This window comes from Hemibagrus wyckioides, linkage group LG22, assembly GCF_019097595.1.
Source record: "Hemibagrus wyckioides isolate EC202008001 linkage group LG22, SWU_Hwy_1.0, whole genome shotgun sequence".
NCBI lineage: Eukaryota > Metazoa > Chordata > Actinopteri > Siluriformes > Bagridae > Hemibagrus > Hemibagrus wyckioides.
The window spans coordinates 14,097,238-14,120,988 of record NC_080731.1 but is presented as its reverse complement, the minus strand read 5'-3'; the positions used below and the strand labels follow the sequence as shown (position 1 = coordinate 14,120,988).

The 23,751-nt window shown below is 39.4% G+C and overlaps 1 long non-coding RNA gene across 1 annotated transcript in view; it reads right to left on the bottom strand.

Moving 5' to 3' along the window:
* Window positions 1-399: 399 nt before the first annotated feature.
* Window positions 400-23,751, bottom strand: part of LOC131343602 (uncharacterized) — a 66,180-nt gene continuing 42,828 nt past the window's right edge. The window contains exons 2-4 of the long non-coding RNA XR_009203155.1: window positions 14,930-15,011; window positions 14,766-14,829; window positions 400-1,089 (exon numbers count right to left, since the gene is read on the bottom strand). This is a non-coding gene — a long non-coding RNA (uncharacterized LOC131343602). The remainder of the gene's footprint in view (window positions 1,090-14,765; window positions 14,830-14,929; window positions 15,012-23,751) is intronic.

Genomic DNA, 23,751 nt, shown 5'->3' with positions numbered 1-23,751 from the left:
AGTTGAACACATTCTTTGCCATTGTTTAATTAACTTCACATTGCCAGTCTAAAAATAGTCATGTCCTGAATCAGCTTTTTCTGTAACCATGGAAAAGATGACTATTTTAAATTACTGGTTGACTGGTAAAACATTAATAGTTGTGAAGCCCTTTATAGCTACGGATTCTGGTAGGTAGTACACTATTAATATTGACACTTTGGCCCCTGTTATTTTTACACAACAATTTTGCTTTTAGTTTTCTATTTAGATTACAAATATACACTTCGTATTGTAAGTTATTTTCTTACACACAGAAGCAGAATATAATTTGACAGCTGAGGCCTTTGTGGTGTGTATGAGTGTAACTTATCACAGAAAACAGGAAACAATGACGGAGGTCATCAGTCATGTAGGTTCTTTAATATCATAGGCCTTACAGCATTAGCATCTGACCGACACTCTGTGATGATGGGTGAAGGGTTAAGGGCTTGACTGGGACAAATCTCAGAGAATGGAAATAGAGGTGCGAAGGGGCCAAAGCCCTGGTGCACTGATGCTCATTTAGTTGGGTTTAGGCTAGCAGGCACCTGTAGAGCAAGCCATATACTCTTCCTGAGCTTAGTGCTTCCTGCCATGACAGAGGCCTAATTAAGATGTTATTTGGTAGCACTGGTACTAAGAGATTTGGGTCAATTGAAGAAGGGATTTTGAGATATACAGTGTGGCACAGAAGGATTGAAAGAAGGGATAAAGGCTGACATGGCTGGGACGCACAGGCGCTCACACAATGCCATATCTTATCCCACAATGCTAGAGTGCCACAGGCAGCTGTGTTGTGAAGCTCATGAAAATGCCCAGTTGTCACCAGGGGGTGATTTACAGGAGAAAGATGCCAGCATTTTATAGACACTGTGTATGACCTCAGATATTTGTGTTCCTCTGTGTATCCTAATGCAGGTTGTGCACAGACTAATCCCAAATATTCTGGTTCTGCTTGATGTGAACTTCCTGGACTTCTGTAGCAAATCCTTCTTTATACAACATTCTTCTGATATGATGCCACGTGTCAAGCAGGCCACTTCACGGCCACAGGTCAATACACGCATCCTGGAATACACAAAGCCAATAAACATACATTCAAATATTTTCCTCCTCTTTCTTTTCAATACTTTAGTATGGTTTAAGATATGAAATAGAGATTTATCCTCATAATACTAAGGCAATGAATGATCAAAATTTTTTTATTATTAAATTAAGCAGCAGCAGTCATTAGTTGTCAAAGAAGAGATAGTATATTTTGTATATGGAACTTAACTACATGTATTTGAATGGATAATTGTTTAAAAAGCAAAATAGCTAGCTGTAATATTCTATAGAACAACATTGCAAATAAAGTCACTGGAACAACCCCAAACAAATACACTGATGTTCTATGCTGTCAATACATTTTATTCATAGCAGCAAGCCTTATTCAGAGTTAGTTTTTTTCTGATGGTGTGTACACTCGTGTGTGGTATTTTGGTCATGAGCTCTTAATTTCACTACAAACATGTGAAATAGCATGGGAACTGTGAAGCGTCTGACATTGTGCTAGGGCATGTCTCTGGCCTGGCTCAACACCTGGGTGTCTACACACACACACACCCAGACACACACACACACACACACACAGATATGAGCCAGTATGCCATTGTCAAAACCAGCATATTTTTTTGCTTAACATGAAAGATTATATAACAGTGTGATGTCATACTGTGTCTATTTTCTTTTTAAAATAATGCAATGTTCTGAGTTAGGCAATTATGTTATATTAAATTATATTATAAGTGACTGCACTTTCTGTTTCCAATGTAGGGATTTGATTGCATTGTTAAATGAGGCTGACCCACAACTAACATGTCTCACACCTTCTCCTCAAACAAGCTTATCACAGAAAGTGTTGATTGTAGTGAATAAAATAGTTTAACTTCGCTTTCTGTTTCAAGGTGAAAGTGTTCCTTTTAAATCAAAACGTTATACTATATTAGCAGCTGAGAAGTGGTACATCGTTTCATTTTCTTAATGAACTTCATATGATTTTTGAACAGATGGCTGAACGTAGAAAATGAAGCAATGCAGTGTTTATCTCTGCTACTCAGTCATTAAAATGGTTTAGCAAGTTGGCTGGTTGGGGCTGTTTTTTTTCCCCCAGTGCAACAGAGTTGTTTCTACTAAACCTCAGGACTTTCCAAAGTTAGTTTTGTTTGGCTCTCAGAAGCAGTTTTGATGAAGCATGACAAGCTCTTTACTCTTAATATCCCTGTACTTCTGGATATGTGCAGCAGAACTGATTTTGGAGAAACTCCATCAACAGCTGTTCAACATGAACACTGGAGGCAGAACTTAAAGCTGTGACCCAATAAACTGATACACATTCATCCTTCAGATGCTGTTAGTCTGTCCTGGCACTAGTTGGCCTTTGTCATTGCCTTGTAATAAACATTACTGTTGATTTATAATGATCCACAGGTGATTATTAGTTTAGGTTGTGCAGTACAAGACATTATGATGAATAATGACAATAGCATGAAGCTGTTAAAGCATAAAGTTATGCTAGCAGGAATCAATGCTTGCTAGCAAACGCTTGGTATTTTTTTCTTCACCTTGCTACTTAACCGGATAAACTGGATTCAGAGATCTGCTGCGCATTACAGCAGACAAATTTTGTTTTCCTTTCAGGATTCTTATTGGCTGTTCTTGATACTAGTCACTGCGAGACTGTGCTTGAAAATATCAGAGCGTCAGTAATTGTTTGCAGACTGAGAAAATTGCGTTGCTGAACCATTCACATACACGAGCAGACACCATGTGAGCGTGTAGCCAGAATTTGGCAAAGGGTGGGGTTTGTTTTGAGTTAGAAGCCACAGAGAGCCAGAATGAGTCGGTGACTGAGAAATTATGTAGTGTGCATTCGGTTCATAACACAATGCTTGCTCCACCTTCACTCCTTTTGTGTCCTAGGCTTTTTAAACTTGCTTTCTTTTTTCCTTTCCATATTCCTCTGCCTTTCTGCTGGGTATCTATATGAATAAAAGAACACTCCTACTTTCGTCAACCCACCCTCTGAATATAAAGAGACAGCAGAAGAGAGGATTATATGATTCTGGTCTGGCTTTGTGACCATTGCTAGCAATATGTTGTTAACTCTCTCTCTCGCTCTCTCTCTCTCTCTCTCTGTTTCTCTCTCTCTCTTTCCCCTCTACATATGTGTGTGTGTATGCACTCACATCACGATTCCCAGCCGCCAACTAATTTTGGGACTCAGAGACTTCTCACTACTCAACACTAACAAGGGGAAAGATACTACCTCTCCAGGGCAAGGCTGCACTCTGAAATAAAAATCTACCAAATTGTGGCCAAATTCAATTACGACTTTTACACCGAGTGACCCTTCTGGTATAACAGCTGATGCCCCAGGGCTCAGTGAATGCCACCCTCTACATGTTTGTGCTGGGAAACTTGCCCACCTGTTATAATGACCTAAAGCCCCATCTTACCCCTGTTTTGTGTGTGATGAGAGGCTGAGGTGCTGCGTGAGAGCAGACCTCACAGTGGGACACTGCTTTCTGCTATGGTCCATTTAGAGTCTCACTCCCTTCATTTAGCTTCGTTTTCATTTATCACTCTACCCCTGACAAACACCAGCTCTCTGCTTCCTGTTACAATGTAAAGAAAAAATAACACTCGTTCACATTTTTTGTCTTTCCTGAGCTCTTTTTCTTTCTTCCTCTTTCAACTCCTTGTTCTTTCTCTCTTCTTCCACTTTGGCATTGTTTTTTGTGATGAATAACAGTTCAAAGTTCACCATGATGAATGAGCAGAAAGTTTGATGAATCTATTTAGTTATTTAGTGAAGTTTGAAATTAAAAATCCATGGAATTTTGATGAATGAAACTTTTAATTTCTTTCGATTTCTTCCTCTGATTGAGTTTTCATCATCAGTCGGCTTCATTTTGTCGTTAGTGATCCTATGAAAGTGCTTTAATCTACCTACGCGATGAAAGAAGATAGCAAGATGGAAAAAGAAAGAGAGAGAGGCAGAGGGAAAAGTAGAGGAAGGGAAACTAAATGAAATTGCTGGTGCCCCTCCCCCCATTTTCCAAAGTGTGAAAGTCTCTATAAACCCATCAGCTCCAATAAGGGAGCAGCATGGAGAGATGGGAAGCAGAAGAGAGGGGGAGGTGACAAGGAGAGGACAGGGGGCCATGCAAGTCACCACACATTCACTTTCAAATGGGCCGGCATACACTCCTGCACTACTAAATGGTGTGTGTGAATGTGGGTGTGTGTGTTTATGTACTTTAACTGTATGCACCAAGAAGGACAGTCAGGTGAACAGAAACATAAAAGTACCACACACATGCAATCCTTTTTTTAGTTAACTCTCTCTCTCTCTCTCTCTCTCTCTCTCACACACACACACACACAAACTCACACACATACACACACCCTCTGGGATTTACGCCATCCATGGAGAGTGTGAGTGGGAGAGGTATATCTTTCCCCCCTCTTCAGCAGGACGAGGTCAACAATTGAGAGGAGGGATTATTGGGGGCCATGGCCCAATGGACCCCCTAAAGAGGCCACTCACACACACACACACACACACACACACTACAGAGGAGCTCTTGCTTACAGTTTCTCACACAGACACAAAATCATCTACTGCCCAGACTCAGCTCAAGAATTCCTCGGTTGGGTTGCATCTATTTCCAGAATCAAGCATTAAGCAAAGTAATCAGTGGAGCTGATGAAACCCTAGAAAGTGGCCTAGTCCAAGGAAAATAAAAGGGGGGACCTAGTGGTGGGAGGTGAAGAGAGAGAGAGGCCCCCTAAGGAAAGCATGTTTGGGAAGGAGCGCTCCATTAACTTTCAACACCCTGTCTGATACCCTCACCCGAGGTGTGCATTTTCTCTCTCTCTCTCTCTCTCTCTCTGTCTCTCTCTCTCTCTCTGTCTCTCTCTCTGACCTGAATCAAGTGAAACAGTAAGAAACGGCAATAAACAAACACACCGACATCCTATAACTGCCTCACCAGTAGACAGAGCACTGTGTGTGTGTATGTGTTTGAAGGTGTATAAAACCACTGCTAGCGATCCAATCAAAGGGATTTTCCGCATGAAACAATCAGCGCCCCCAAGGGACGAGGTCAGAGCACTGGCCATTACAGATCTAGACATCGAGGCCAGTTTTCTTATAATGAACAGGTTTACTGCTAACGTACACAAGATGGAGAGGCTCGTAGCCACCATAATGCTACTCTAAATCGTGTTCAATACTGCATAGTGCCTGTGTCATTAGGGCACATTTTGTGTTTCATTACAGCTTATCTAATAGATGTTATCAAGAAATGCACTGAGTATATATACACACAATATAATGTCTTCTTAAATAATGCACAGTCCTATTGCTCTACTTTGGATCTGTGGAGCACTGAGTTGAGGTCACATACTTAATAGCTATTATGTTGGTGGAAATTTATACATTTAATGCAGAACAAATCCTAAATACTGAATATATATATATATATATATATATATATATATATATATATATATATTTAAAAAAAAAATCATCCATGCAAAGTACTATCTCAGGTTTTACATTTTGCAATTGTACAAGCTAAAAGGGTCAAACAATCATAAACGTACCCATAAATCACTTTCCGACACTTGCAGTCTTACACAAGCTCTTCTGCATATGTATACATCGTACAGATTACATTTACACATGTCTTAGCTTTCAGCATGTGCCCTGAACACAATATGTAATCACATATGTATTTCACATATCCATAGGATTCATGCCTTGAGGGTGTGTAGCTCATTATTCATTCACTTAAACTGTGTGTGTGGGTGTGGAGAGACGGGACTGACACTGGAATCTAGATGACTTCATTTAGGATGCATGCAAAATGTCAGCATTTTGCACTCCATTCTGTAAATATAGCAAATTTGTGCAGATTCATGCAGATTTGTGTAGAATAGAAAATAATTTGATCATGGCGTTTACAGCTAATGTTTGGTAATAAAAAAAATCTATTCTCATTATTAGAGGATTAATTGAAATGTTAAGCAAATTTAGATGATTTCATTTTGTTTTAATCAGAGAATTATCAGTATGCTGTAAAACTCATTCTTCTTCTTTTGGTATAAACGTACCTGTAAAAGACCAAAGTCCAGCAGCAGACACAAAAGGGTCCTGAATTATCCATTGCTACACTTGCAGCATTCACAATCACTTCTTTCTGCACCACAGGGAATTCAGTGACTGATGTTTAAACTGATTGGCTACTTTGGGTTTTAGACTGTGCACCTGCCTTGCTTGGGGTTTGTAAATAAGCTTCCCTCCATCTCTCCCCAATGGTTCAGGCTTATTTCAGCTTCCTATCAGCACACCAGAGGAGAAGGGAAAAAAAAAAGCTAGAGGACTCATATCATGGTCGGGCCAAAGGTGACGCGCCCAGAGAGAGCGTGGGGAATGAAATTCTCCCAGCCCCATTTTAGCAGCCATTCAAAGCACATTACTCGTGGAGAAGGGAGACTTATAAAGGATCCTGGCGCCTGAACACATTTCGGTGTGTTTATGGGCAAGAGAGAAGGCACAGACGTACAGGGATCCATAATAGATTCCCAATTTAAGGGCTCTGTACTTGGCTGCCTCCTCTCATTTTTTTCCTTTATCTTTCCACGGCTGCTCTACCCGCACCAAAACCCAACCTGCATCGGAATAGACCAATTTGCTTCATTTACAGCCGCACCAGCTCTCAGCTCTACAGATGCAAATGACTGTGTACAATGGATTTAGGCAATTGACACTCACCTTCTAATAATCTAATAATCATTTCCTTCATTTAATATGTTTCGCAGTAGCCTACAGACACATACTATAGACCATATGCTTTCTTTTTTTTCTTTTTTATCTTTTGTTCTAAACAAAAGAGAAATGTGACATGTGAAAAGGCAATGAAATTACACAATTCATAAGTGGGACAGTAAATGTGTCAATCATCACCTTAAAACAATTCTGGATATCGAGGTTGAAGATGAGGTAATTGCAAATGTGTCATGTCTTTATCGTCAATCCTGTCGCTTACATGTAGCTAGCATATTTTTATTGACACAGATAACTTTGAGTAAAACTGAACTCATTAAAGAATTGAACATATCCATTTCACGAAACTCACAGGATCCCACCAGGCTATGATTAACCTATTCACCTCTCTTATTTTCACTTCCTGGCGATCATCAAACAGAAGTACCTTTAATTAGGTTACCATGTTACGTTTAGCTGAATGTACAACTTGGTAGAATAATGGTAGCTCTGATATTAGGAAAGAGACCTATATCATTGGACAATGTGTAAGTTTACACTCAGAACTAAATGGAGGTCATTGGGAACCTCCAGTAGACAGAATATCCCATGTGCTATCTCACACATAGCCAATAGAAAGATCTTTTGCTCTCCGTATGAATGATTACACATTATTACAATCCCTTAAATCCCTCCAATCCAGCTTTATCCTTTGGCATCAACTTAATACTCCGGGGCATGCTCGAACCTGAGTAAATGAATTCTAAGTAGACAAAAGAGTGTCATATGGTGTGATGCTGGATCAGGCGTGATGAGAGCAAGTGATGGTTATGGGAGGGTATGGTGCTGATGCCAGGCTCGCCTTGCTCCAGGGCTGAGAGCCAGTGAGAGCGAGAGATCAAGGTTGGCAGGTGGGCTCTGGCCTGAGGATAGGGCTGGCATCACAGCTGGGTCCTACCTGAAGTACCCTCAGGTGTTATAAGCATGAGCGAGACCAATGGTTCAGATATACGCCTCACTGTCAACATGATGAGTCCTGATCTGCCTAAAGTCAATAGACAAACTTCTTTTTTACTGTATGTATACACTATTGCAAAAATAATCCTAATTGTGCATTAGTTTAATTTGTATCAGAAAATGAAGTGATTTTTATAAATTAATAAAAAGTTTACTCTAAACCTATATATTACTCTCTATTTTATTTAATATAACAGATTATCAAATTTCTGACTGGCTTTAAACAGAGATGCATCAGTAATGGTGTCCTTCATGCTTTTCGGGGCATACTGTCCTGTTTTAATCAGTGCAATGTGAAAATGAAATGAAATGTCGTGGCCTTTAATACAAGAGCACTGAGGGAAATGTCGATTAAAATGTCAAGTGGTTGTGGGTAATATGGGGCTGCTAATGTCATCTGTACACCAATGCACACGAGCCAGTGGGCATCCCCAAACTTACAGTGAAGCGCAAAGAAAAACCTAGATAGACATATCCCCAGGCCTTCATGTATGCATTTATATATATTCACATAATATATTTATTTAAAAAAAAAAAAAAGAAACATGAAAGTGACTTTTCAAATTCTTTAAGACAGTAAATGGACAATCGTATAATTTCCTCCACGACTGATGGATTTAAAGTAAATGTAAAGGAGTTAAAATGACAGGCTGTCTGTTACCATTGGGTTAGCACTAATATCAAATCATGATATCATGTTTTGTGCGTGTATGTGTGAGACAGAGAGAGAGAGAGAGAGAGAAAGAGAGAGAGAGAGAGAATGGAAGCTGCTCTGCTTGTGCTGTATCCTGAGCGCCAAATTAGCCGTGTGGCAGACTGGACTGTCAGCTGCAATTATTTGCTCTCCTCTTCCCAGCTCTTGCCTCTCTGTCTTTCTCTCTCTCTCTCTCTCTCTCTCTCTCTCTCTCTCTCTTTCTCTCTCTTTCACACACACACACACACACACACACAGCAAATATCTCCAACAACTAGGCTACCATCAGCCCTGACATCCTAATAATCACAGCCTTACCTGGCCCACTCTCACCCTCACTCAGGCAGGCTATTTAGAGAACTATAGGTCCCCTCTTCCACACCATATTATGGCACAATTATTTCCCTGTAGAATGTTGTGTGTGTGTGTGTGTTAGGCTTTGCAAAATTGAATAGCCATAGGCTGCCATTGATTGCCTCTCTACTTTTATTAGCTGACTAATTAGATTTGATAACGCTGAATGTGGTTGGTAGTGACCACTCGCTTCAGAGAAGTACATTACGCCAGAGGTCCTACACTGTGACTGTGACCCTTACTGACTTCCTCATGTCAGAAAGATCATTACTGCCTTAACAGTGAATCAGCTTAACTGCAGCTGAGGTGCCCCAGTGACCTTTGTGGATCATCATCACTGGCAGAATAGATAGCCGTAACAAAATCTAGAAGTTTTCTTTTCTTTTCAAGGTCACTACAAGATGACCTTGACCATGATTAAAGAAGATACTCAGAACAACTGAAACAATGAAATTGACCCGCTGCTTTGTTGGTAGTAAAAAAAAATCAAACTGTCAAAATACTGAGTGTCAAATTCATATATTCTTTCTCTTGGAATTTACAGAAAATTGTTACACATACAAATGGACAAATTGCTTGAACATAAAGAGTAACAGAGATTTTGTCAGGTGATACCTGCATCCCTCTGTAGCTTTGCCCTGTCTTTAACCAAATCTGTGTGTATTCCCTGTAACTTGTGACACATTTGCAAATGCAGCCAAACTCTTTACTTTACTCCAAACACCATAAACTGTACCAAGACCTGCACCTTTTTTCACAGCATGTGCCTATAATGCCACAGGACACCAGTATAAGAAGAAGATGTGCAATCATCCGTGTGATCCATGTTTATGTAAGTATCCACAGGGAAGCCTGAGTATTGAAAGAAAAAGAGCTCACAGGCAGCCAAAGTGTCATCAGACCTGTTAATGCCAGGGCATAGAGAAGCACACAGTGTGTACCTCTGTCAGTATGTGTACTTCATCCAGAATACACAATTATATTAGGGCATCCACATACATGCACACACACACTTAATAAAATGACTTACAGCTTATTTTAGCCTAAAACAATATCAGGCTAGAAGATTGCAGGGTACAGTGCCAGAGGGATGGAGGTGATAGTGTTGCTTCCAGTCTATTTTCAACGCTACTATCAAAACACATTTCACATCTTAATACGGAGTAAGTGCTTACTTTCTAAAATAACAAAAAGGGAACTTGAGAACGGGGGCGGAGGTGTAGAGAGCTGGATAATAATCCGAGGGTGTAGTGCTGTAAAATCAAGAAGCAATGAGAACTCAATTGGAAGCCTCAAGCTGACAGCATCACCAGCAGCCCACAGGTAGGGAAAGAGCAGAGAGAGAGAGAGAGAGAGAGAGAGAGACAGGCAGACAGTGGAAGAGAGAGAGAGAGATACAAAGACATTCTCTTGCTCTAATTATTACGCCCTAAGGGTTTGACTAGGGTTGTGCTTGTATCACTGCAATACTACCAACACACACCATTTCCTACATGATCCATCATATCTAGCGAATATTATAAATACTATAAATACCATCTGTGCAGCTTTAGCCATCAATGCCACACAGATATCTGGAGCGCTTCCCTCCTACAGAGTTCAGTTCCAAAACAAATCCAAAACACCTGCTTTAATTGTTCAGAGTCCAGACTTTGATTTGCTGCATATTGCAGCTGTTGGCTGAAACCATGTCATAAGCAGCATACATTTCTAGTTAGAAGCTTGGTAAACATAGCTCTAAGCACCTTTGTGGTATGATAAAATCTTATTCAGATTAGTAAAACACTTTGTTTAAGACTGTCAGCTATAATTTTGGTACATTTGATCAGAACAGTGTACCCCACTAACAAATGTTTGAATGAATGTGTGTGCTCTGCGCACTGAGATGAACTGGCATAAAGTGTTTACTGAAAATCAATGAATAAACGTCTCCCAATCCTTTACTGATAGTTTCCAGAAAGCAGGCTCTATAGACACTCATTCACTCATACATTAGTCATGCCATCCACTGCCATGTTTTTATGAGGTGGGAGGAAACTGGAGAACACAGAAGAAACCCACACACAAAAAAATGGCCAAAAGACATGAAACTCCACACAGAGCTCAGGAACAAACCAGGTACCTTAGAGCTGTGAGGCGACAATGCAACCAGCTACACCCCTGCACTGCCATCACATACTCACAACAGCCAAAAATTGATCCGGCCTTCTTTTAAAATGCAACAAAAATGGCTAACAATTATTACTCAGCCATGATTTTAAGAGCATGTAAATGTCTGTGTATTTACAGCAATGTATTTACTAATAAGGACCTAAACAGATATGCACAAAATGTCATTTTCACTAATTTAGTATTTATTACTTGATTAGTTTTTCAAGTTTATTCTTTCAACCCAAATTATTTAGTAAACACCAATGAACCTTACTATACTATACTATACTATACTATACTATACTATACTATACTATACTATACTATACTATACTATACTATACTATATATTGTATGCTAGTCTTTGTCTTTGCACTTCTGGACAGCTATTCTGTTGGAGATTAGAATTAATTATGAGATCTAATTAGAAGCTGTCTATAGACATGAAGTTTTCACTACACCATCTCCTTTCTACTTACAAATCACTGCCTAAACTTTTATGACAAACTTTGGCAGCCACATGCAGATTCTCTTGAACTGAGCCCCATGGGGGAGTGAGAAACATTGGGGGATAATGGCAGCTACAGAGCAGCTATGAAACTTTGTGTAAAAAAAGAAGAAGCCCAAAGCCAGACTTCTGCTCATGCCGCTAAAGCACCTGCCACTGCACAACAATGACTCATCATTGGCTGTTAGTGAGCACACCAAGGGCTCCGGGGATTCCTTCGATCAGGTGAGAACTGAGTGCTGAGTGCTGAGTGCTGACTGAGTCTTTGCTGAAAGCGCCAATGCTCTTTTAGAGAAAGATCAGGAAGTTTGAACATGGGAAACAAAGCACATTCGATACACGGTGTTTCAGGTAATGTAGTGAAATGTTTGTGTCTTTTGAAATTACATTTAAATGTTAGAGAGTGAGAAATATGCAGGGACTGATGAGGTCAGATGATCTGCTATAGAACTTAACGGATAGAGCAGAAATCCTGGGAGCCTCGGACAAGCAGAGATTGCATATGAGACCTTAATTGTTGTTTTTTTTTTTTTACCCTGGTGACAAGAAAACACAATACTCCTTTTTGTCTTTCTCAAAACTAACATTTTCATTTGGTTTATAGCTAGTTTGTTTACACCTAACATGCAATCTATATGATGGTAGACCAATCTCAGTTGATGGATTAAATGGCATGCACATTTGACAGACATACAAGACTCCTGTTTATAAGTAACAGTCACCTCACAGTTAAAACACAACATGCGAAAGCCAGGTTCGAGTAGTAATTTCACGTGATGCAATGATTGAGCTTCACCTGTTTAGCTCAGACTATTTGTTGAGGGTGAAAATGCAACGTGCTTCTTTATAGAAAATAATCGCATTATACTTATACTCTTTGCCTGCATTAATACACTTAACTGATAACTAGCTAGTAATATGGTATTGCATTATCGTTAGCTAACTTTTTTTTCCACTTAGTCAATTAGGTTTCCAGGTAACCAAAATAATACACTGGGCTTTTGTTTGCCCAGTGAGTGAGTTAATGAATTTATAATTTGTTCAGCCCTGAACAAATTATAAAAGGCAGGTTAGTGTGTGTGTGTGTGTGTGTGTGTGAGAGAGAGAGAGAGAGAGAGAGAGGAAATAAAAAAACAGTTTGAAATACACAGTAGGTATATAATATATATTAAAAATTGATGTATTCTTAGCTGTAATAAATTCAGCCATCATATATGAAGAGCAGTGCAAAACATCAAACTAACTTCTTGAAGAGAGATGAGAAAAATATCCCCATATCCATCACATGTGGAAAACAAAAACGCATCCAGTTCATGTAGCAATAAAACAAGTTAGCAAACACTTTTCTCTAATATATGCAAAGTTCACAAAGCACAAAGATATGATGATTTATGAGAATTCTGTTCGGCAATGTTACACTGAAGTACATCAAATGGGCCATAAATCATAAATGTAGTCATTCGTCAAGTGTTACAGACCCCCATGGCTTCTCCCCAGGCTTAAACATCAACAGAAGAGCAAGGGGGAGAGAAGCCATCTTCAGACAACCTCCTAGTGGGTTCTGTCATATGCACCTCATGGTTCACCGCTTCCAAGGCAGGATAAAAGCAATTAATAAGTAAACAAAACACACTGAACTTCCAAACATGGATCTTGCAGAAAAGAGGCCAAATGGATGGTGAAAAATGTCTGGAATCTCTTTGCAATTTAAAAGTCTCTCATATCGTTGAGTCTTTAACAAATGGGTAAAAAAGAGGACAAAGTGATGGAGAAGATGAGTATTTAACATGAGTGTTATAAGTATTAGTATTATTTAGTGGCATTAATATTAATTAACATCTTTTCAGTGATGAACAGAATATTTAGAGAAATCCGGTTTTTTGAAACCAGGCTTATGCAGTTAGAAATGACGGAAATCTTGGAAATCTTTTGAAAGACAAAGAAAGTGCAACTTCATACAATGAAAATAAAAGGGAAAAAAGGTAAACGTGCATGACTAATAATAATAGAGACATTTCCACATGCACAGACATATTAGCTGGCCCTGATATAGAAAAATGATGTTGAGGTGTCCATATGAATTGACCAAAACATTTCCTTAAATACACCCAAATAATTTTATTGAGCTGCCTTTCGTCTAAATTACGCTCTATATTAACTCTGCTGAATTTAATCCATCAATTACCAAAAAGAAGCTGTTGCAAATTCTCCCATGTTGCCTGTAAATTGCTGCTTCGCACACCATCTCAGGGTGGATTTGGCGCTCACTATGTTTATCTCGTCCCAATGCATATTTATTTCTAATTCTTATATAGCCGCTGGCTGGGTGGCGATTCACCATCTTGCACAAGCATTAGCCACCCAATAATAAGGTTTAGAATTACATGTTGGAGTTGCATGGTGGGATTTATCATGTTGGAAATTATTCTCCACTAAAAGTCTGCAGCAGGAGCTGAAACATGAAGATGGGCAGTCTGGAAGCAGGAGTCTTGGATAGGATATAATGGCATTAATCCTGAAACTCATGATGCTTACAAAAGACTCAACCAACCCAATTTAAAGAGTGGAGAAAAAAAAGAAAAAAGTTGCCTCTGTGATGAGGCTGGTTGAGAATAAACTTCTGCTTCTGGGTAAACAAGCATTTAGAAAGGTCATGTGTGTTAGCAGGTACATGATTGGATTATGATTACAATTGTTTCTGGCCGTTCAAACAAAGTGACAATTTTCGTGATGCTGTGGGGTCATTGACATTGTCAAAATTGCTTTTCCTGACAGACGGCTTTCTAAAGTATGTGTAGTGCTATGCAACCTCCCCCACTGGGATTTTTAAAAGAACATTTCTGCCCACAAAGCCAGGTCTGTTTAATTTTCATTTGACGAGGTCAGCAATGCTTTGAAGGCTTCACTCATTGCCATTCTATAGCCAATAAGTGGAAACAAATAGTGTGCTTTCTTAACTTTGTTGTGGTTGCTCTAGTAATTACAAAGGAATCTTTCTCTGTTGTTCGATGACCTTTGCCCTCTGAAGGTAAGGGAGATAACTGCAGAAAACCTGATCTTATTTTCAGCCACTGGGCATGTCTTCTTCTCCTTCTTCTTTTTTTTTTAATCAAGCATTAGACTTCAGGTCAACTTCACAGCACAGCACAGCAAGTCTCCATTACCTTCCAGAACATGATATAAAATGAAAAGTCATGAAAACTGACCCACAGGGGAGAGTCTGTCCATCCTTCTAGTTGACAGATGTCAGTCTGGAAGTTCTTCCATCACCTGGTAGCATGTGGAGCAGATTAAGCAGATAAAGGGAAAACGAGTCAGTAGTAGCACACCACAATATCCAAAAATGGTTGTTTCAAGGTTCACTACTTACTGTGTTGACTAATGGAACAGGACTAATGTGTGTTTCAACTGCTAATGCGTGTTTCAGGTTGGGTAGTAGGTGTGTTGAAAAGCTAGAGAAAGCAATAACAGAGCTTTAAAAACAGAGTAGTTGACCCTTGGCTACTTCTGGCTGCAAACCTATCAGCAGCACCCATATCCAAACCCAGGTGCCTGCAGCAAACAACCTCCACATGAGAGGAAAAATCCTGTTCTTAGGAGCTGGAGTGGGACATCTTACCTTTGTTAAACCATTGTGCACTGTTTATAGTTTATAGTTTATAGTTCTCCTTCCTGAAACATTGTCTTGTTTTCAAGATAACAGAATAAGATAATGGAATACAACACATTATTAAAAAATACAAATAACTAAAAATATTTTTGAACTCCAATTTACCATAAATATAAAATATTTGTATTTTCGGCCTTCATTTGATCTTTAAAGATAGTTCTACCAAAAACTGACTTCATCTCATGATTATTAGAATCTCATGATTTCTAATTTTAAATTTCTTACCAATATACAATATAAATTAGACATCATTATCCATCCATACATTTTCTGTAGCATATATCCTACACAGGGTCATTGAACATGGAGTCTATCCCAGAGTACTTGGGGTACTGGATGGGGTATCAACCCATTGTTGGGCACAACCGTGCACACACACACACACACACACACTCACACACACACACACACACACACACACACACACACTCACAAACCTATTCACAGACTACGGACAATATAGAGATGCCAATCAACCAACAAAGCATGACTTTGACTAGACTAGAAGAGGAAACCCATTGGAGAACATGTAAACTCAACACACACACACAGGACAGAGGTGGGAATCAAACCCCCAACCCTGGAGGTATGAAATATGAACCTGCTAATTGCTAAGCCACCATACCCCCAGGTATCATTATTAGGTGGAATTTCAAATGGCTTTTTAATCACTGTGTATGCTCACTACATAGACTACAACAATGGTATTGTAGGATATCTGTAGTTTGCTATGTGTACAATAGCATGGCATTTGCATTAAATTTAAGCCGCATTCAATATTGGGATAAAGATTTCTTGTATTCCCCTAGATGTGCTTAAACTTTTATCTATTTTTCACCATAATTAATGTTTTAGCACACTTTTTTTTGCTGATCTTCCCATTACTGTAATCAGTCATACTATGAATGTATGAAATCATTCAAGAAACATCTCTCTCTCTCTCTCTCTCTCTCTCTCTCTCTGTCATACACACACACACACAAACACACACACACACACAATCAGATTAGCAGATATGGTGTTTAATATTCAATAAATCTAGACACACACAGGTTGAAGATTATAGAACTCTATACTAGATTATCGGAAACAACACATCCTCCAGACACGAGTGATTCTTAATAAAAATCATTGCGATTACACTGCAGGGCTTTGGCATGTTTCATGTTTTTATTTGCATGATATTGCTGCATACATTATCTACCAAGTAGAATTCTGCATAGAAAGCAAGATTAACATTAAATATGGGTCCATAATCAGTTTGGAAGCAAATATAGATGATGTTTAATAGCTGTTGAACCATAATAATCCACCCAAATCCAATAGAAAGTGGAACAAGCATGATAAATGAAGGGCACAAAGAATGCACCATCATACAGAAATATACCAACTTTGAATTAGGAGAAACATTATTAAAAATAATGTGATGCAAGCAAACATGCAGCAGCTCTCCTCGATATTATTCATTATTCAAATGAGAATACATGGGAAGTAAACTAACATGTTTCTATAAGACAGTGGGACACAATAGAGCATGGTTACTAACGTGAATCTTGAGCTATGCATATTCTGGTCAAATAACCTGTGTTTGTTGTTGCATCATATAAGTGTAGAAAGAGCCACAGGAAGTCGAAGGGTTTGTAATTGCACTGTCCTAATTTCTATTTTTCTCCTTATAGGTCTTAGTGAGTTTTTTCGTCTCCACTGTTGCCTCTGGCTTGCTCATTGGGGTAAAATTATAATTTTCAAATGTAAACCCTGAATTTAAATAATTCTATAAAGCCACTTCGTGACAATGTTCATTGAACTTAATGAGGTTGTGGGGGCATCAGTTAATCAAGTTAGCATGATATAACCACATCACTGATTAGTAAATTACTGCAAGAAATTTCCAAAACAGTTCTCTTTGAGGAGTCACAGTGGCACAGCAGGTAGTGCGGTTGTCTGTGTGCATGGTGCCGTGACACAGTCCCATCCAGTGTACCCAGGATATGCTCCACTGCTATCACTGGTTTTACTTGTCTATCTCATATCTCTCCTACTCAACTTTAGATACAGTGAGTTAATCTGCAGAAATGGTGGCTAGAGTTGCAGTATTTGAAGCCTAGAGAAAAATAAAGAGAATGCAAATATTGACACATGGCCTTAAAATATAACAAAATCACACCTTCAGTCACACACCTTCTTGGGGATCTTACTTGAATCAGGGGTGATGTAATAAATATAAATTTAAACAAATATCCATGACAAGAAAACATTATGGTTGTATTGTGATTGAAAAAAAAAATTACTTAGCAATTTTATGAAGTGATGGTATGAAATGAACATGTATATTGCCATTTACATCTGCCAGTTTAAAATAAATAAATAAATATTGGTATATTTTAATTACAAGATTGCTTTACCTATAGTCAATAGCTGTATTCATTTATTTATTTATTTCAATAAGTATATATTTATTTTTCTCCCAATCTGACGATTTGCTGCTTTCCACCCACTAATTAACTCTCTATCACATAATAGCTAGAACTTGCAGATGCACCATTGTCGAGATTTTTTCTGATTTCGGACAAATAGGTTGGCTCTCCTTTACACAACCTATCCTGATTTTTTTTTTATATCATCTTTATTAAATGGCCTGTTTAGTTTTGTAACCCTGGCATGAGCAGTAACCATAGCACAGGTCATTTGGAAACAATGGCATAATAAAGTTACATCATGGATTTGTTGCTAGACAGCACTGTCCAGTGGAAAACAGTCTGCAAAAGAGGTTCACACTTTGGGTGTCTGCTGGATCTCACTCACACCTCTCTCCTTCCAAAGCTGCAACTCTCTCACACCTACACACATACAAAGTCTTAAGCTGGAAACACAGAACAGCTAACACAAGGTGAACTATAAAAAATGTTGGACTCGGCCTAATTACCTGGGCATTTTCCTCGGCTTCAGTTTCCCGCAAATTCTCCAAATCCACCAGACAAAAATGATTAATGTGTACACTGGCTTTGGGAAAACATTTTTCACCCCAATAAAATAGAATAGCAAGGGTAAACCAGGAGTATGCTTATTCTGGCATGCGATCAAACTCACCCTATTAGCCATGATGGGCTTAGTATGTAGAAGTGTACGTGTGTGCATGTGTGAGTGTGGGGGTGTGCGGGGAGTACAAGGAAAGCAGGAGTGTGGTGTATCTTATATAAACAGTCGGTGTAAGGGTATTATTTTTAAAATCCTGCTTAGTGGAGGCTTAAATGTAACATTGAACGGCATTAAAGTAGTATTGCTATTATTGTGGACAAGGTTTGAAAGTTCACATGTAGGTCTCGCCCAGTGGACCCTGGCAGCTAGTGATAATAGCACAGCTTGTACTAATCCTGTAACCTTCTTTTGACCAACATTTTAATGCAGGGATGTGGAGCTATGAATATGTCCAGAGTTTCGGATTAGCTAAATGGAGTACTCAGTAGGAGCACATTCTTCCTGGTTGACTTGGCTGCTGAGGTCAAAAAGAATGTTGAACACACTTTCACACTCACGCCCACACGTCAATAAAATCGGCAAAGACCCAAAGCATCCTAACACCATGGTACATCCTCGACATCCTATCTCATTGACTACAAACTGACTAAGTTTCATAAAAGGAGTGTGTGTGTGTGTGTGTGTGCAAATGTAGTATTTTGACAGTGGTTTATTAATTCAACTGAAGCTTAAAATACCACTATTAGGGCACAGGGTTATATTTGAAAACACATTTAGGTCAAGAGCTCAAATCATTAGGGACATGGTCTGTGCTTATCTAATACAGCAAATGAAACAGATGCCTGATCAAAGTTCTGGCTGGGTGAAGTCACAGGAGAGGCAGAGCAGGTTCTGGGTCAGGGTTAGAACAGGCTCAGCAGACCTCTCACTAATCACATGCATATACACATTATGCATAACTTATATAGTCCTTTCATCATTTTTGATGCAGGCTGTAAATGCCACCAGTTGGGAATGCCTCTAATATTTTAATAGTATGAATACTATTAAGATTACCAGCTTCGTACATAATCATTAGTAATGCATTCATGCTTCACATGTAGCAGAACATGGGACAACTAATATGAAGGAAAAAAACATGGTAGATGCTGAACTGACACTTGTTTAATGGGAAGTGTTGCAAATGCACCTCTGGGTCTTGTGTTATGACTCCATTTGCAGACTTCTCTTCTTCAATGTGTGTGGCAACCTGGGAAAACCCTTTGCATGGTCCAATTTTGACATTTTCTACCAAATTTAATTTTGAAAATTACATCCCTGAGCATAAAATATTCTTCACTTTTGCATTTATCTCAACCAGAAATAATAAGTATGTGAACCGCAAAAGTGAAAAGGAAGAACCAGAACAAAACAGTTATTTAAAAAAAAAAAAAGAGTCTTACAAGCTTGCATTGGTAACCAGTACAATGGAAAGGTTCTCAAATTGATTCACAACAAAATACACACCAGATTTTTGTTGTATTTAATGAGGTAAAAGACACTTGCTATATTTAAACTCACGTCTCGTTGTTGTCTATTTACTCGACTGATCTCTGTTCATGCCAACATCAGTGCTGAAAGACTTACTGACTGACTGACAATTTTATTCTGCTCTATGTACTAAATTATTATTAATGCTAAGTCAGGAGGCCTTGGGGGCTTCCTCCTGTACTCCGGTTTCCTCACCTAGTCTAAACACGTGTTGTAGGCTGACAGGCATCTCTACATTGCCCAGAATGTGTGTGCACTTGTGTCCTGTGATGTGTTGGCACCATGTCCAGTGTGCCCCATCCTGGTGCCCCGAGCTCCCTGGAATAGACCCCAGGCTTCCTGCGACTATATGCAGGATAAACACTACAGAAGATGGATGGATGGATGTATAACATTAAATCATTTAAACATTGTTAATCTCATTGTACTGATTGTGTAAGTGCTTGCCTTTGCTTCGATGATGTAAGGATGAAGGAGCATCGCAGACATTCTCTGATTGTTCAAACGAATTCGATTAGACAGATGCCCATTTCAATATGTAATGTATGTATGTAATATGTAATATATGTAATTTTGATCAAGTTAGCTAGCAAGATTTTAGACATCTTTAAAGAGACTGACTGCATCTACCACTGAATTTGTTAAACCGACACTTTACATGAGCTTTGCCCACAGAGAGTCAAAATAAGCTTAGAAACTAGCCTAAATAAAAAATAAATCCATGTTGTTTTGGTAAAATCTACTTATGTTGTCTTGCAGTAGAGATATCCAAGTACATTACTGGCAGAAAAACCCTTTTGGCACAGTGACCTCTGAACAGTTTTCACAGATCACCACATACTTGTGCTCAGAATATGCAACTGATGCATCCAGGGATTGAAATTACACCCAGCAAAAGCAAATAAAATTTGGCACTGGTGGGTAACTTTAAAAATTTTCAGCTGTTTCCATTTATTTCCAGCCTCTCTCCATTTCAGAAGTCTTCCTCAGGCAAGATTACATTGTGCTGCTCTATGCCTGGCAGAACACTGTGGAGGAGCAGTGCTTCTTGCCTCAAGTTTCATTAATTGTTTGTTTGGGAAGCGTTGTTAACATATAGGCTTTCACATGCCATCTTCCTACACCGCTTGGATTGCGCATTTAATTGAGGAGGGTGTTGCTTGTTTGGTGCGACAGTATTTCAAGTGCTGCATGCAGTGGAGTCAAAGCACTCATTTGCACAGTTTTACATCTATGAGCAAAGACAAGAGTTAGAGGAAGGTAGAGCGAGAAGAGAAAGCGAGAGAGAGAGAGAGAGAGAGGCGACCGTAGTCTCTGAAGAGCTATCTAATTGTTACGATAATGTGTTTGGTAATTTGCTTGCTTTCCTTTGCTTAGACTCCCTCACAGCTGCCTGCAGTGAACAGAACAGGATGAAAAAAAAGTGTGTGAATGAATTGTTTTGTAACTCTCCTCATATGAGCTCTGCTAATGGCTTTCCAGAAAAAGGCGAGGAAACAGCTTAGCATAAAGCAAGAACAAGTGTCGTTGCCACGTCGTTCCCTTCAGAAACGTAGAGCAAAAAAAAAAAAAAAATCTCACGGAATAGACCACCATCACTCACACATTTCAGAAAGATATTACCAAGAGCCAGACTCCTCTGTACTGTACAGCCTAAAGCTTGTAAGTGTTTCATTACAGGGGCTTAGTCACAGAGAGAGGCTTTGTTGTAGCATGGCTGGTGAGTGCGCGGTCAGTCTCATCATGTAATTAAACCAGAGGATTATGAAGCATGCATACACACTCACACACACATGCACACACACACACAGGTCTTAGATGGCAGATTAGCCCAAGTAGGTCACAGGGGTCATAAAGCCAGACTAACACAGGTCACACTGCTATCTGAGGACAATATAAGCATTTGTTTATATAAATGCTATAACGCCATCTCATAACTCATAAGATCACAAAGAAAACAACAAAAAAGAAAGACAAAGAAAGACTGTGTTGCCTTCACTCCCTCCAGCTGCCTCGCAGCATTGGCATGACAGAGAAGTCAGTCAGCCGGCACCGGGGCAACCCTTGGGTGCAGATGAGATGCGTCCATCAAAAAGCCCTTCTTCTCACCCACGATGCACCTGGAGAATCCAGCTCCTGCTGCCCTCATCCACCCCCCTCGGAGCATCAGAGCTAACCCAGATGTGAGCCTCCCGGGGTGGATCAGGGCCCGGGAACGTGTGCACTCTGTTGTGACTAGTACCAGATGTGCTCCATTGACCCAAATCACCCAAGCAGTAGACATGCCACATAGGCATCACACAGACCCACCACACAATCAGCGACACACCTGTTTCTATTCACTCTGAAGCCTGGGAGCCCTGAACAGTGGCGAAGACCGTCAGTCCTCACCACATGTCTGTTTTTGCTTTTCTTTCTCTCTCCCCTCTGCTATTGTCTCACTTTTTTTTTTTAAATCTCCTGTCAAATTCAGCTCTGACATGTTTACTCTGGGGGCTAATAAAGAACTAGAACAGATTTATTCATTAAAAACACACCAGCTAATGATATGGGCGGGCTAATAATTGAGTTTTCCATCTAAACACTGAGAGCCATTTTCAGGAGGGTGGGGTGATGTGGGGGGAACAAGATATGAGGAGAGCACAGGCCTGTTTGATTTGAAGAGCTTGTTTCACGTTACTGATTCTGATTTAGCTTAAGTAAATACACCTGCGTGACCTCGGGGCAATGAAGAGGTCAAAGTCATTCAAACATTTAAAGAATGGTAATTAAATTACCCTTGGTGCTGAATAACTTTAATCTGGTACCTTTGTAAATTGCTTCCAGCTCTTTTTTTTTCTATCTCTACACAAATTGGTCTGTTCAGACTTACAGGGAAAACCTGTAACTACAAACAATCATTCTTTTTTTGGAACCTTAAGTAATCAGGACTAATTTGCTCCAGTTAAAGACAGGTCACTCTCTGTGATTTACATGGTAAGCCCTTAGAGTAGAAGAGGATGAGACTTTCTAAATACAAAAGTACTTGTCCTAAACTTTTAATTGAAGATAGAAAAAGAGAAATATTCTCCCTGTGTCCTGATTTACAGGTTGAAATAAAGTTGTCTCAGCATGCTATTAAAGTAGGCTTTTTGACTGAGAACTTTAGGGTTGTATTTCAGTGGCTTGCGGTCATCTCCAGGGCCCAGGTGGACCTACTTACGAGTCATCTATCGTGGTCCTCATGAAGTGAAGTGCAGCCACTGAGACACAGTAACTCTTCATTTAGAGGTTTGGCCCTGATCCAGTTGCGGTACTACCTGAGTCTGTTTGATGAGCAACATGTTGGACCTGCTTATTTAGCCATGCTGTTTGAGCTCTCTAACCCCGAGCACGGAACATGGATGCCTGGCAAAGCAATGTAGTTCCACTCAGTGATGAAATCGTTCACTTCAGGTGATAACACAAGCGCAATCGTATCGCCTCCTGACCACAGGCATGGCTGAACAACCCTCACTAAACAAGATGGGATTAAAGTAAAGCAAGTGTGCCTGCAGGTGTAATATCTAACAATATAGATTTTTTATTTTTAGATTTTACACTTTATTCTTATTCAGGTGTTCTACTGCTGTGCATTTCTCACATCAAAAATATATCAATATCTCAGATATGATCAAGCTGCCAATTTATACGTCTATTCGCTATCTGATGCAGAAAAAACGACCAGGTCAATAACTGTAGTAATCATTTCGTCATTAAGAGTGATATTAAAATGCACAGTGTGCTTATAACGTAATTAATATTTTCTCTGTTCATATATCAGAGGGCAAGAGGGGTGAGGGCTGCTTGCTCTGGCTTTGATTTAGTTCACTGCTTAAACTTTTTTTTTTTGTAGCGTGTTAAATATTAATAGCAATTAACCCAGTTCAGACTGCACAGCAGAGTGAGTAGGCTGAGTTCAAAGAGCTAGAAGCCAAGAGCAAGCATCAAGCTGCCTCCAACTGAGGTTACTGCACTGCAGTACAGCACACACA